Raw genomic sequence first — 13,479 nt, 5'->3', positions numbered from 1 at the left:
CTGAAAAAAAAAAAATCAACAAGTAGAACGCAAGAGTAGAAAATTTAGAGCAGAGTACTAACAAACTTTCCAACACTAGAGATAACTGAAAAAGAGAAATGAAAGAAAAAATTGTAATAGCAGAAGGAAATTGATTAAACAACAAAAAATATACCCCAAACAATTCAAAATACACATGATATGAGGAATACATGACAGCAACTGCAAGATGAGAATATTGAGTTTGAAAATAGAATGAAAAGAGATGATATGAGATCTGAGTCTTCCAGAAAAAAACAAACAAATCTTGAAATATTAAAAAATTTTAAAATTTAAAAATATGAAAAAATAAAAAATAATAAAATATTTAAAAATTACTATACTTCATAAAGTCATATATGCAAATTGCTTAGAAATATTGGCAGCACCCTGAAAAATATAAACCAAAAAGATCATATATTTAGAGTAGAAAAGGCCTCAGATATTATCTAGTGTAGCACTTTGAAGATGAAGAAACAGTATCCTAGAAAAGGTAAATGACTTGTTCATAGCCATGTAGTTAGTAAGTAGCATCCTCTGACTGCATAGCTAAAATTCTTCCATTTCATCATTGTCTTCAACAGAGTACTAACAGAGACAAACTCTTACATTTAAACTTATAGAGAAGCCTCATAGTTAATTATTAGTACCATAACATTTAACAATGGACACCTAGGTGGCACAGCAGATAGGATTCTGGACTTAGAGTAAAAAAGACATCTTCCTGAGATCAAATCTGATCTCAGTCATTGACTAGTTTGTGACTCTGGGCAAGTCACTTTAACCCTGTATACCTTAGTTTTCTCATATGGAAAATGAACTAGAGAAAGGAATGGCACACCACTCTACTATCTTTGCCAAGAAAACTCCAAATGGTTTCACAAAGTGTCAGATAACTGAAATTATTGCATAGCATTCAACAAGACATTTTGCAGGTGACAGATTAAAAACACTTCATAAATCAGAATAACAAAGTATTAATCATTTAAAAGAAAAAAATTAAAAATATATTCCAAAAACCAAAGAAGATTGGTTAATAACCAAAATTAGTATGTTTTACAAAACTGAGCTTCAGCATAAAACATTCAACAAAATGAAAGAATTTAAGTAATTACTTCAAATGAACCTTGGGTAAGGGTCAACATGTGAAATGACCAAGCAAAATAAAACTAAATATTTTCAGACAGCAAAAAAAGACTTAAGAAATGATGAGCAAATAGCAAAACATGGCCAATGGGGAGGTGAAAGGAGAGAAATCCTCTCCTTTCTCCCTTGTTGTTCTTTGATAGAGGCACACTTTTATTCTCAGCCTCAGCTACTCAGGTTATCAGCTTTTTTTGATGTTATCTTAATTTTTCTGGGTCACCTAAAATCCTCAGATGTTATTATGCACTCTGTCTTTGAGATCATTGTGTTTTGCTTTTATGGAGGATATTTAATGTAATTTTATATTTATCTTTTAATATTATTGCCTTTTGCATCTCTTCTTTCATATTGCTCTTCTATATATTTGCATTCCAGATCTTTTTGTTTGCTTCTTTGGTGAAATCTGTCACTATGTATTAATATTTTTCTATTCTGCTTATAATTTTTACTGTGTAGATTATAAATTGTATTCTCACAATTCTTATTTAAACCATACAGGAATAGCATCCTGTGGTTCCATGTTCTCTTTAAAATCCACAGAATCCTCTGTCTCATCAGATGTTGAATCATTTTCCTTTGTTTTTTTGCAGTATTTATTCAGAGATGGCTGGACTCTTTCCATATGTTTTGAAGGTATATTTTCTTCCTATTTGAATGTTTACCCTGTTCATTTATCTGCTCCTAAGATTTTTGGTAATTTCTTCTACTTTCCCCCTTTATTTTCCCCATTGCTCATTTTCTGACTCTCTCCTCTCTGATGATAGATTTCTTTGGGGTTGATTTTCAAAGTATTACAGTGTCCTCCTATATTGCCTGAGTCATGGTTTGCCAGGCTAGGTCTCTGGACATCCAAAAAACTGAGGAATAGAAAAAAGCAAAAAAAGTAGAAAAAGTAGAACAGGATACAATGGAGGAGAAGGAACTCTCTATATCACTCTATTCAGTTTGAGGGCAAGTTCTGTTCACTGAGTTTTCACTTTTAATTTTTTTATTCAAGCCCTATGGAGAGAGACAGAATTACATTATCTCTTGTCTATAATTCCTGTTTGGAGAAGTTTGAGATGCTGTGATGAATGAGAAAATATCTAACTGGGAAAAAGAAAATAATTTAAATGATAAGGCTAATATCCTATTTTTTAAAAAAAGACTAACAATAATTGATAGATTTTTTTTAAAAAGGAAGAGGAGAAATAGACATCATCTAAATAAAAATGATAAAGATACACACATGACAAGGCAAAAGAAATTACTTAAGTTCTAAAGATTATTATAATAAAGTTCCTTGTATAGCTATTAAACTTGAATATTGGAAAAACTTGGATAAGCAACTGTAGAAGTGTGAAATAAAAAACTTAGTAAAGCAAGAAGTCGATTACCTAAAAAGATGAATCTTAGAAAAAGAAATTGGACATAGCATTAAAGAGCTGCCTTGCAAAAAAGACAATGGGTCCAGCCAGATTCACAAATCAATTCCCTGCAGGAAACATTCAGAGAAGTAGCTCCACCAACTACCAACAACTCCCACCTATGGGGCAGACAAATTAACGTAGCTGAAACAGCAAGACAGCCTGATAGAGACTCAGAAAATGACATGTGTTAAGCAAGTCCAACTATTTTCTGTACTTGAACCACCATCTCCTTTCACATTCTGATTTTAATGACTCAAGATTCTGAACCACACATTTCTGAGAAAAGTAGTCTGGTTTCAGCTCAGTCCCCATGGGTTTTTCTTAGGGGATTAAGTCCAATGAGGAAGGTACCCACTATTCTCTTCACCACCAATAACTGATCAACTGATCAACTACCACCAATTGAAGACTGAAAAAAATGCTCTTGCTGCCAAAGTCCTTAACACTGTCAAATGGTTTAGGATTAGAAATAGTTATGGTTTTAACAGTGAAAATGTATTAAACAAAAAGCATTTCCATTTATTTTGCCATTGCATCTTAAGGATCATGGAACCTTTTTTATCTTATTTGTAACTGGAATCTCATATACAGATATACATATAGAAATACATGAAGGTGTGTGAGTGTGTGTGTGTGTGTGTGTGTGTGTGTGTGTGTGTGTATGCCTCGGAGAATGTGAACTCTCTGAGAGTAGGGAACTATTATAGTATCTTTTCTATTTCCGTGCCCAGAGCTTTGTACATAGTAATAAATCTTTTCTTAATCTTTTACCAAACATATTTACCAGTAGAATATAGCAGATATCATGAAAATGCCATCATAATCACATATGAAATGCAAAAGTGTTTTTAAATACTGAAAAGCAATTAATATAATAAATCATGACAACAAAAGAAAGGTAAAGATTATGTGATTGTATCAATAAGTAAAATCATTTACTCTGCCTTGCAGGGAACCTCAGAGGCTATCTATTTTAACCCCCTCATTTTGGAAATAAACTGAGGCAAAAAGAGTTTGAGTAACTTAGTTGTGATCATGCAAATAGTGAGTGTCTAAAATGAAATTAGAACTCAGGTCTTCTAAGGACCTTATCTGCTATACTACATTTTCTGAAATATAAAAAGCCTTCAGTAAAACAATGTTCTTCATACTGAAACATTAAAAATATGGGATTAAATTGGAGAGTCTGAGTGCATGACAAAAAGATTTTGCATAAACATTGTATACGATTAAAAGAAAGTAAATGGAGAAAATTATTTCCTATACACATATCATATAATGGTCAGATACTAAAAATCTTATAAGGGTCTGATACATCTAAAAAAGACAAGAAATACACAGATCATTGGAGCTAATATCTAAAGTACATGTATAGTCAACTTATAAAGTAAAAAAAAATACAAACTGGTAATATTACTTGAAAAGATGTTCAAAATCTGTAGCAATCAGAAAAATGCCAATCAAGGCAACCTTAAGTCACTACCTTTTACCCAAATCTATGATTTAATTTTTGTTGTAGGCAACACCTTCCACTGATGGAGATTGCACCTATTCTGTTCCATTTGCAGAATTACAGAAAGGAAGAAAATACATATTTATATAATTGTGGAGGGGACAGCGTGAATCAACCTAAATCTAAACCTGTACTTTAAGAAAATAACTTGTGTGATTAAATGGAAGATGAGCTAGAGTGGGGAGAGATTTGTGGCAGGCAAACTACAAAGCAGATTATTGTAGTAGTCCAGGTTTGAGAAGATGAGTATCGCACCAAGATGGTGTCAATACTAGAAGAGAGAAAAAGGGATATTCAAAGGTGAAAGTGACAGACCATAGCAATAGATTGAATATGGAGTTGTGATGATGAGTTATAGCGTGGAGTCAGAATTTCACCAAGATTGGGAACCTGGGGAGCTAAAAAGATGGGAGTAACCTCAACAATAGTATGGAAGTTTAGAAGGAGTAGAGAGTTTGGGAGAAAGATAGTGAGTTCTATTTTGGACAGGTTGAGTTTTAGATGTCTCCTAGATATTAATTTTTAAATGTCTGGAAGAGTTGGAGATAGAGAATTTTGGAGGTCTGTAGAAAGGTTAGGGGTTGATAAGTATATTTAAGAATTATCAGCATAGAGATGATAATTAAATCCATGGGAGTTGATGAGACCATGAAGTAAAATAATATAGAGGGAGAAGAAAAGAGGACTCTAACCAGAGTCTCTGAGATATTCATGATTAGAGAGGGTAACCTAGATGAGCATCCAATAAAGAAGATTGAGGAGTGATCTAATAGGTATGAGGAGAATGAGGAGAGAGTAAAGTCTCCCAAACCTACCAATCAAAACATGATTGGTTTCACCTCTGTCAGAAAAATTTTCCTTATCCATAGCCAAAACTCATATTTTCATAATTCCTATTCATTGCTTTACTTATTAGGGCCAACCCAAGTGATTCTAATCACTTTTCAATTTGACAGTAATCCAGATACTTGAAGATAGTTATCACATTACTCCAAAATATTCCTTTGATTCTTTTGTGGAATGGATATGTTTTTCCTCTCTATCTCAGTCATCAATCTCTGGAAGCACTACAGGTGGTCTAAGTTCTTCCTAAAGTGTGGTGCCTAAAATAGAACATAATACCCCACATGTGATATGATCATGGCAAAGTACAGTGGGACTATCACTTTCCTTATGCTAGGCTTTAAGGTGCTATTAATATAACATGAAATTGCAATATCTTTTTTTTTAACTCCCACATCACATAACTCACATTTAGTTTAGAGGTAACCAAAATTCTTTTTTCATTTGAATTGTTTTCCAGCCACTTACCATTCTGTTGTGCTGCAATTTTACCCAATCATAGAGTTTTACTTCTACTCCTATTAAATTCTATTTTATTAGCTTTACTCATTATTGAAATCTTTTTGGATCCTTATACTCTCATCCAATGTATTAACATTCTTTATCAGATTCATATCAATTGCAAATTTGATAAAGATGTCTTATATGTATGCCTTGATCCAATTCATTAGTAAAAATGTTTGAATAGAGGATAGTCAAGGAAAGAGTCATGCAGCATATTAGATTATAGATTCATGAGTAATAGATTGGAAGATACCTTATGGGCTATTGCATTCAACATTTAGACAAATGGAGGAATTGGGATCCAGAGAAGTTATAAAAGATTTGTTGTGGTTCATACAGCTTGTAAGTGGTTGAGACAGTATGTGAACCAATTTTCTTTTGACTCTGTGTTCATTGTTCTATCTATGTTGCTATACTCTCTAGAACTCCCTACAGGCTGATATTTATTCATTAATCAACATTCATCAAGAATAATAGATGAATCAGTTTAAAAACCATCTATATGAATTGTCATCCAACTGACATCTTTCTATTTTGATCATGAAGATATTATCAGAAATTATGTCAAAAGTCTTGTTCATATATGGATATCCTCTGCTACCAAATCTTTCTACCTATAAATCTTCCACCATCACTCCCTCCCCAAAACCAAAACCAAAAAAGAAATGTAGCTAGTATGATGTACCCTATTCTTGATAAAGTCATTCTGACTCAGCAATTACTGTTCCCTTTTTAAAAGTTTCAAAGATTGTACCTTTAGTAAGATGACATAAACTGACTTGAGGTCAAGTTCTCCATCTTCTTGGGGCAACTAGTGGTTCAGTGGATAAAACATCTCTCTCAAATCAGGAGGACCCGAGTTCAAATCCAAACTCAGACATTTACTAGCTGTGTAATCCTGAACAAGTCACTTAACGTGTTTGCCTCAATTTCCTCATCTGTAAAATGAGGTAGAAAAGGAAATAGGAAATCATTACAATATTTTTATCAAGAAAAAGTCAAGCAGGAAAAAAAGAATCTACCTTTTTCCATTTTTGGAAAATCAGAACCAAATTTTCCAGTCTCTAGTTCTGTCTTCTCTCCTCTTTTCCAAAGATTACACCTATACTTCCAATACACTGGTAGATATAGTATATGAGACCTGGTGATTTGAATTTATTTAGGGAAACTAAGCTAAATTCCCCTTCCTATTCTCTATTTATTTCAGCTTTTGATTTAAATGTGGCCATTTTTGTTCTCTTTTTCACAATCTGAAACCTATACAGAAGCAATATAGAATAAAAGTTCTGACAGCTCCATTGTCCCATTTTCATTATCCCATAATACCAAGTAGAAATCCCAACCTTTTTTTTAGTCTTTTTCTTGTTCCACATATAATTTTAAAAGAAACCTCAGTTACCCGTTTGTGTTGTCCTTATCATTCATAGAAATATAATAAACAGCAAGGTAATGTTGAAAAATAGATAGGAGTTAGATTACAGAGGTCTTAAATGCCATCCTGAATACCTAGTTCTTTATTTTGGAGACAGTTTTTGGCCAGGTGAGTGAAATTTATTTTAGCAGTTATATGGAGATGAATTAGAAAGGGGAATAAATGGAAGCAGGGTGCTATTGTTATAGTGCAGGTGACGATTGATGAGGGACTGAACAATAATGATGGTTGTATGAATAGAGATGAGATAATGATGCAAAAAATGATATGGAGGAGGAACTGATAAATTCATTGAATAAAGTTTATTGATGGAAAGGGAAGAATCAAGGATAATCTTAAGGTTATAAACCTGAATGACTAGACAGAAGTGCCTCTATTCCACAGAAATAAGGAAGTTCCGAGTTGGGGAGAGCAAATTTAGGGAAAATATAATGAATTCCATTTTGGCTAGGTTGAACCTGAGAAAGCAATGACAACAACATGGAGAGCAGAGATGTATGCTATTCATCTTACTAGTGTTGCAATTAAAATTAAGGCAAAATGAGGCACAAAGTGCTAACCTCAACTGATTTATTAGCAAAGTATAAATTTGTCAATAAATAGGGAGTCAGCCTTCTCACCAATAGCTAAGACCCTAAGGTAGGGCTCACAAATTTCTTGTGGATAAAAGAAGAAACATCTCTGGTAAAGGTAGCATCATAGAAGAAGAAAAATATGATTGGTTGTAAAGCCTGTAGCATTATAAATGAGGAAAACAATATGTTTGGCTGGAGATTGCTATGTGGGGCTAACAACCACCCTTCCATTTTATGACTAGTTGATCCTGTCTACCTGAAATTAGTGATAAGATAGGTAACAAACTAGACCTCCTTCAAGGGCAGAAATAACAGAGCAGATTTCCTTGAAGGACAGCTACTGGGAAAAAGATAACAGATTTCCTTGACATTAGAATAGACCATTGATTTTACAGAAAAAACTAAATTTCTATACTTAACTTAGAGACAATGAGTAATTTACAGGAGAGCTGAACTTCTAAACTTAACTCAAAGACAATAAAAAATGACTTAGGCAGTTACAAAAATGTCAGTGGTAATGCCAGAGTGAAATAAATTATGAAGTAGAAGCTATTTTTTTTCACTAGTAACATAGAAATGGAGCTCAGATTATATCTAGATTTATGCTGATAGATATAGATATTGACAAGGTATATTTGGGAGTCATATGTGCTATAATCAGAGCACACTTCTGCCTTATGGTTTTCCATGTCAGCCCAGGGAAATGGGCAGGGTAGAGTGAAGTTCTGTTTCAAGTCCATGGTTTGACTTGTACAACCTTACCTGAGTAGGTACTTCTTCCCTTCCTCCCTCCCTTCCTTTCTCCCTTTTTTTCCCCTCTCCCCTCCCCCCCATCTCTCTCTGTGTTTGTGTCTCATTATCCATCTACTCTAATCCATCATGACTTGCTTTCAGTAAAATCCTATGGATTCCTGGTGATCACTATACTTCCATTTCTGTGTGATAATAAACTCTCCATTAAAGGGAGTTTTAGAAATTTGCCAAGAATTGCAGTAAAGCTTGATGGCTTATGGTTTACAGTCTCTGCTTTCCTTTTTTGGAAAATCAAGACATATATCCTTTTTTAGTTTTGTGGGATCATTTCTTGTTCTTCACAGTCACTCAAAGATTGCTGACAGTGACTTAGGGATGATATCTGCCAGTTCTTTCTGTCACCTAGGATCAAGTTCATTTAGGCCTGATGACTTGAACTCATTGAGGTCATCTAGATTCTCTCTTACCATCTTCTCACTTATCTTGGGTTTCAACTCTCTGCTAACTTTTTTTCCTCCCCTATTCTTTCTAGTCCAAAGATTATTCTTCTTGGCAGAGAAATCAGAAGCAAAGTAAGATTTAAATAGTTCTGCTTTCCCACAGTTTTCTGTTCTTATCACCTCATCTCCCCTGAACCAGAGGTCTCATGCCTTTATCCCTTGTCTTCTTTCTCTGCAAATACATAAAATAGTTTTGTTATGAACGAATGAATTCTGTGAAATGTAATGCCATAAATTTGTTAAGCACTTATTAAGGTTGAATTGGCCTTTGGGGTAAATGGATATGATAAGCCCTCCTTTCATTCAATCCTTCCTTTCTCTTTAGGGATTATATTAAATTACTTTTTTGGTTTGCTGCCTGTTTGTATGTAGACTCATCAAGATTTCTCTTAGGCTTGGAGCACATGAACAGGTTTTTATTCTCACCATTGACTTATGGCAAAGAGATCCATAAGGCTCTTGCCAAATGTTTTAAAACTTGAAACCTCTACATCTCCACCTGAGAAGCCAGCAGGGATTTCTCATTTGAGTGAAAGTATCTATCCAAGCTAAAATTGGCCCAGTCATTCAGGCTAACTTGAGCTGTCTTCCCAATTCTTTCTCTGCTTAATCCTGATCTTCTACATTTAGCCAAATTAGAAGGGGCTGAACTTCTGTTAGAGAGAAGATAAACTTTCTGTACCCTTGCTATCTTTCTCCATAATTAAGAGGCCTTATGGAAACAAAATATATTCCATGGGCCCTCAAGAGACATAGGAAATAATTGGTATAATCACTAGTTAGATGGATCCACCACATGGATAGAATGCTGGACCTTGGAGACTTAAATTCAAATCCTCTTTAGATACTTTCTAGTTGTGTGACCCAGGGTATGTTCCTTAACCTATCAATCTTGATTTCTTCATCTGTAAAATGGATGTAATGGTGGTACCTAACCCAAAGGTTCATTTTAATGAAGAAGATGACAACTTTGCAACACACATATGTAGATATGTGTATATATACTTATATAAGTATATATGTCTATATTCAGGTGTGTGTATATATATATGTGTATGTGAACATATGCATATATGCACATATCTATACTTATACATGCACACACATGTACATATACATATGGGGTATATGATATGAAATAAAACTAAAAAATACAAAACCTATCCAAAATAGTTAAAGCTGTTAAGGTAAATATTCATGCAGAAGATGATGCTTAAGCTGAATCATAAAAGAGCAAAACTCTATGAGTTACAGCTAAGGAGGGGGTACAATCAATGAATGGGGAATGTCCACAGCAAAGACATGACTATGGAAGATGAAGCATCATGTGTAAGGAACAGAGAAAAGGCTGGTTTAGAGGGTGCAGGAAGGGAAATAATGTCTACTTGAGGCTAGAAAGATAGATTGTGGCAAATTGTCCAGGCTTTACAAGATAGATCTTTATATTTTACCCTAGAGGCTGCAGAGAGATATTAGAGTGGATTGAATAGTGGAGTCACTACATGAACTGATGCTAAGTGAAATGAGCAGAACCAGGAGATCATTATACACTTCGACAACGATATTGTATGAGGACATATTTTGATGGAAGTGGATTTCTTTGACAAAGAGACCTAACTGAGTTTCAATTGATAAATGATGGACAAAAGCAGCTACACCCAAAGAAAGAACACTGGGAAACGAATGTGAACTATCTGCATTTTTGTTTTTCTTCCCGGGTTATTTATACCTTCTGAATCCAATTCTCCCTGTGCAACAAGAGAACTGTTCGGTTCTGCACACATATATTGTATCTAGGATATACTGCAACATATCCAACATATAAAGGACTGCTTGCCATCGAGGGGAGGGGGTGGAGGGAGGGAGGGGAAAAAAACTGGAACAGAAACGAGTGCAAAGGATAATGTTGTAAAAAAAAAAATTACCCTGGCATGGATTCTGTCAATATAAAGTAATTATTAAATAAAAATTAAAAAAAAAAAGGAAGGGCAAAAAAAAAAAAAAGAATAGTGGAGTCACTTGATCACATCTGCACTTAAAGGGAATTACTTTGATAGTCATGTCTATGATGGACTGTGGTTGTGAAAGACTTGAGGTAGAGAGACCAGTTAGGAAGCTATAGGAAGGCAGTCATTTAGGCAATAGCTGATGAGGGTTTAAAATGAGAACAAATAGAAATCAGGAATTGTACAGATTAGAGTACATCAGACAATAGACATCCTAATGGGATGAAGCTATTCTAGTTAAATAGAAGACTGAGGCCTCTGTTCCACCAAAGAGAAATTCCATGAAATTGCCAAGCAGGATATTAGAGACATGTTGAAGAGGTAGCTTTCTCCTACATGTAGATTTTTCAGATCTGTTCTCTCCCTTTATGAATCTCTCCCCAAAGAGTATGTGGAACCAGAAGAGATTAGTGTTATGAAAACTCAGAGAGGAAATACTATCCAGAAAGAAAAGGCAGCCAATAGTGTCTTATATATTGTTTTCAGGTTTGCAAAGCCCTTTACATTATATTCATGTCAATCCTATTCTACAGATCCTATCATTTTCATATTTTGTAAATAAGAAAACATTGATTGACAGCGTTTAAAACCCTTGACCAGAGTCATACAACTAATAAATAGATGAGGCAGGATTGTTGTTTAATCATTTCAGGTCATTTCCTACTCTTTGTGACCCCATTTTGGGTTTTTCTGAGAAAGAAACTGAGGCAGCTTGCCATTTCCTTTTCTACTTCATTTTACAGGTAAGGAAACTGAGGCACACAGGATGAAATGATTTTTTCAGGGTCACACAACTAGTAAGTGTCTGAGACTGGATTTGAATTCAGATCTTCCTGGCTCCAGGCCCAGTGCCCTATCCACTGTATTTATTTATTTATCCACTGATTTATGATTTATTCTGGATTAAATCCACTGATTTATTTATTTATCCAGTTGCCCTATTTATAAGAATATAAAGTGAAAATTACATAAAATACAATCAGGAATCACCATTGTACTTAAATCTAGCTGGGATTTCTTTGCCAGAACAAACAGGCAGTAACACTTTTCTATCTCTCTTGGTCTTCCCCATTACATTTCCTCTATGTCCAATCTATCCTGACAAAAACTCAGGAGGCAAGTCTCTTCATTTTTATACTTTAGCATGATTTTGTATTCAATGAGATCTTATGAGAATAGTCCCACTGAACCTCTTTTCCTCCCACTGAACTCTTTTCCCTTCTTTTCCTCTTTTTTCTCACATATTGTTGTTGCTGTAAGGACTATACCAGTGATTTCATGGATATGTAAAAATTTCTCCAACAATGAAGTTTGTTAACTTTCTGCTGCTTAGTAACTTAGAGTTTTGGAAAGTTGCCTGGGCCACTGAGAGGGTAAATTATTTACCTGGGATTACAAAATGAATTTGTGTCAAAGGCTGGACCTGAATTCAGGCCATTATAACTCAAAGATTGGAAACTCTTTCCACTGGATCACTTTCTTGCCTTCTATTCTTTTCTTAAGCTTATTTATTAATCACTTCCTGGGAATACATCCTTCTAAAATGATGCAAAAGAATTGGAAAACTTTGAGTTTTTTTCAACAGAATCTTAACCTTGATTTAAAAAAAACTGTAAATGAAATAACTTTAAAAGAAGAAAGCAGACCAAACTCAGACAAAATATACATCCCTTGAAGAGATATCACTTAAAGGGTTTGGTTAATAGTGAGTGAGCTGTTGTCAACTGGGGAGGAAAAATTTCTGTGAGATCACATTAAAGGACGTTATGGCTAAGTTAGGGTTGGGGGGTAAAAAACCAAGCATGGCAGGGAAAGAAAGACTTGAAGCTAAAGTAGGAAAAAATATGAATTAGAAGCAAAGAACAGAGTGAAATCTGGAAAGCTCTAGGTCTTTTCCAAAGTAAATGGAACTGAATAGTTCCAAAAATGAGAAAAATATTTGCAATACTCCCAGTCCAAAATCCCTTTAATGTGACCCAACAAGAATCTATCAACCCATCCTGGCCACACTCAGGTCACAAGTACAGGTCTTCTGATCCCACTACTTTTTGGCATGGAAGCTTTGACTTGTTTTTGTTTTTGTTTTTTTTTTTTCCTGAGCTAGGATGGCTTATCCCTTCCTAGTTAACCTACTGCCATTCCACCAACCCCTAGATCTAACCATATTATGGTCATATTTAGTTTGGACACCTGATTGGTGTAGTTGATTATAGCTAAGACTCCTGAATTTATAAGATCTATCAACCTCAGACTTCCCTACAATAAAGGTTACTGGTGTGGAACACCAAGCCTGGTTCAACAAGAATTTATTGAATGCCTATTATGCAAAAGATATGCTAACTTTTGGGAGAACAACAAAATAATCCTTGACTTCAAGGAACCTATAGTGTTCTAGGTAGATATAACATGTCCATACATGGTAATTTAAAATGAGTAAGCAATAATTTAGCTGTATAACAGGAATTTTCAATCTTTTGTCCCTCTGCTCTTTGATTTTCAGGAAATTTTTACGTATTCCTTATTCAGTATTGAAAGGAAACACGTTATAGAATTTATTATATCTATTCACATAATAAAGACTCTCTATTCTGTGAAAAGAAATAAAACCTGGAATTTCATAAGCACATGCACATAAGAAATAATTTCTGAATCCCATATTCAATGTGAAAAGAACTAAGGTCTAGGATTTACCATTCATATGCACATAAGAAATAAAATAAAGTGATCACTTAATTACTTAATATAGTTATTTATATTCTCCATAATTCTAAAAAGCTTTT

The sequence above is a fragment of the Antechinus flavipes genome, chromosome 4 (assembly GCF_016432865.1).
Source record: "Antechinus flavipes isolate AdamAnt ecotype Samford, QLD, Australia chromosome 4, AdamAnt_v2, whole genome shotgun sequence".
NCBI lineage: Eukaryota > Metazoa > Chordata > Mammalia > Dasyuromorphia > Dasyuridae > Antechinus > Antechinus flavipes.
The sequence above is the reverse complement of the archived record's forward strand: the minus strand, read 5'-3'. Positions refer to the sequence as shown.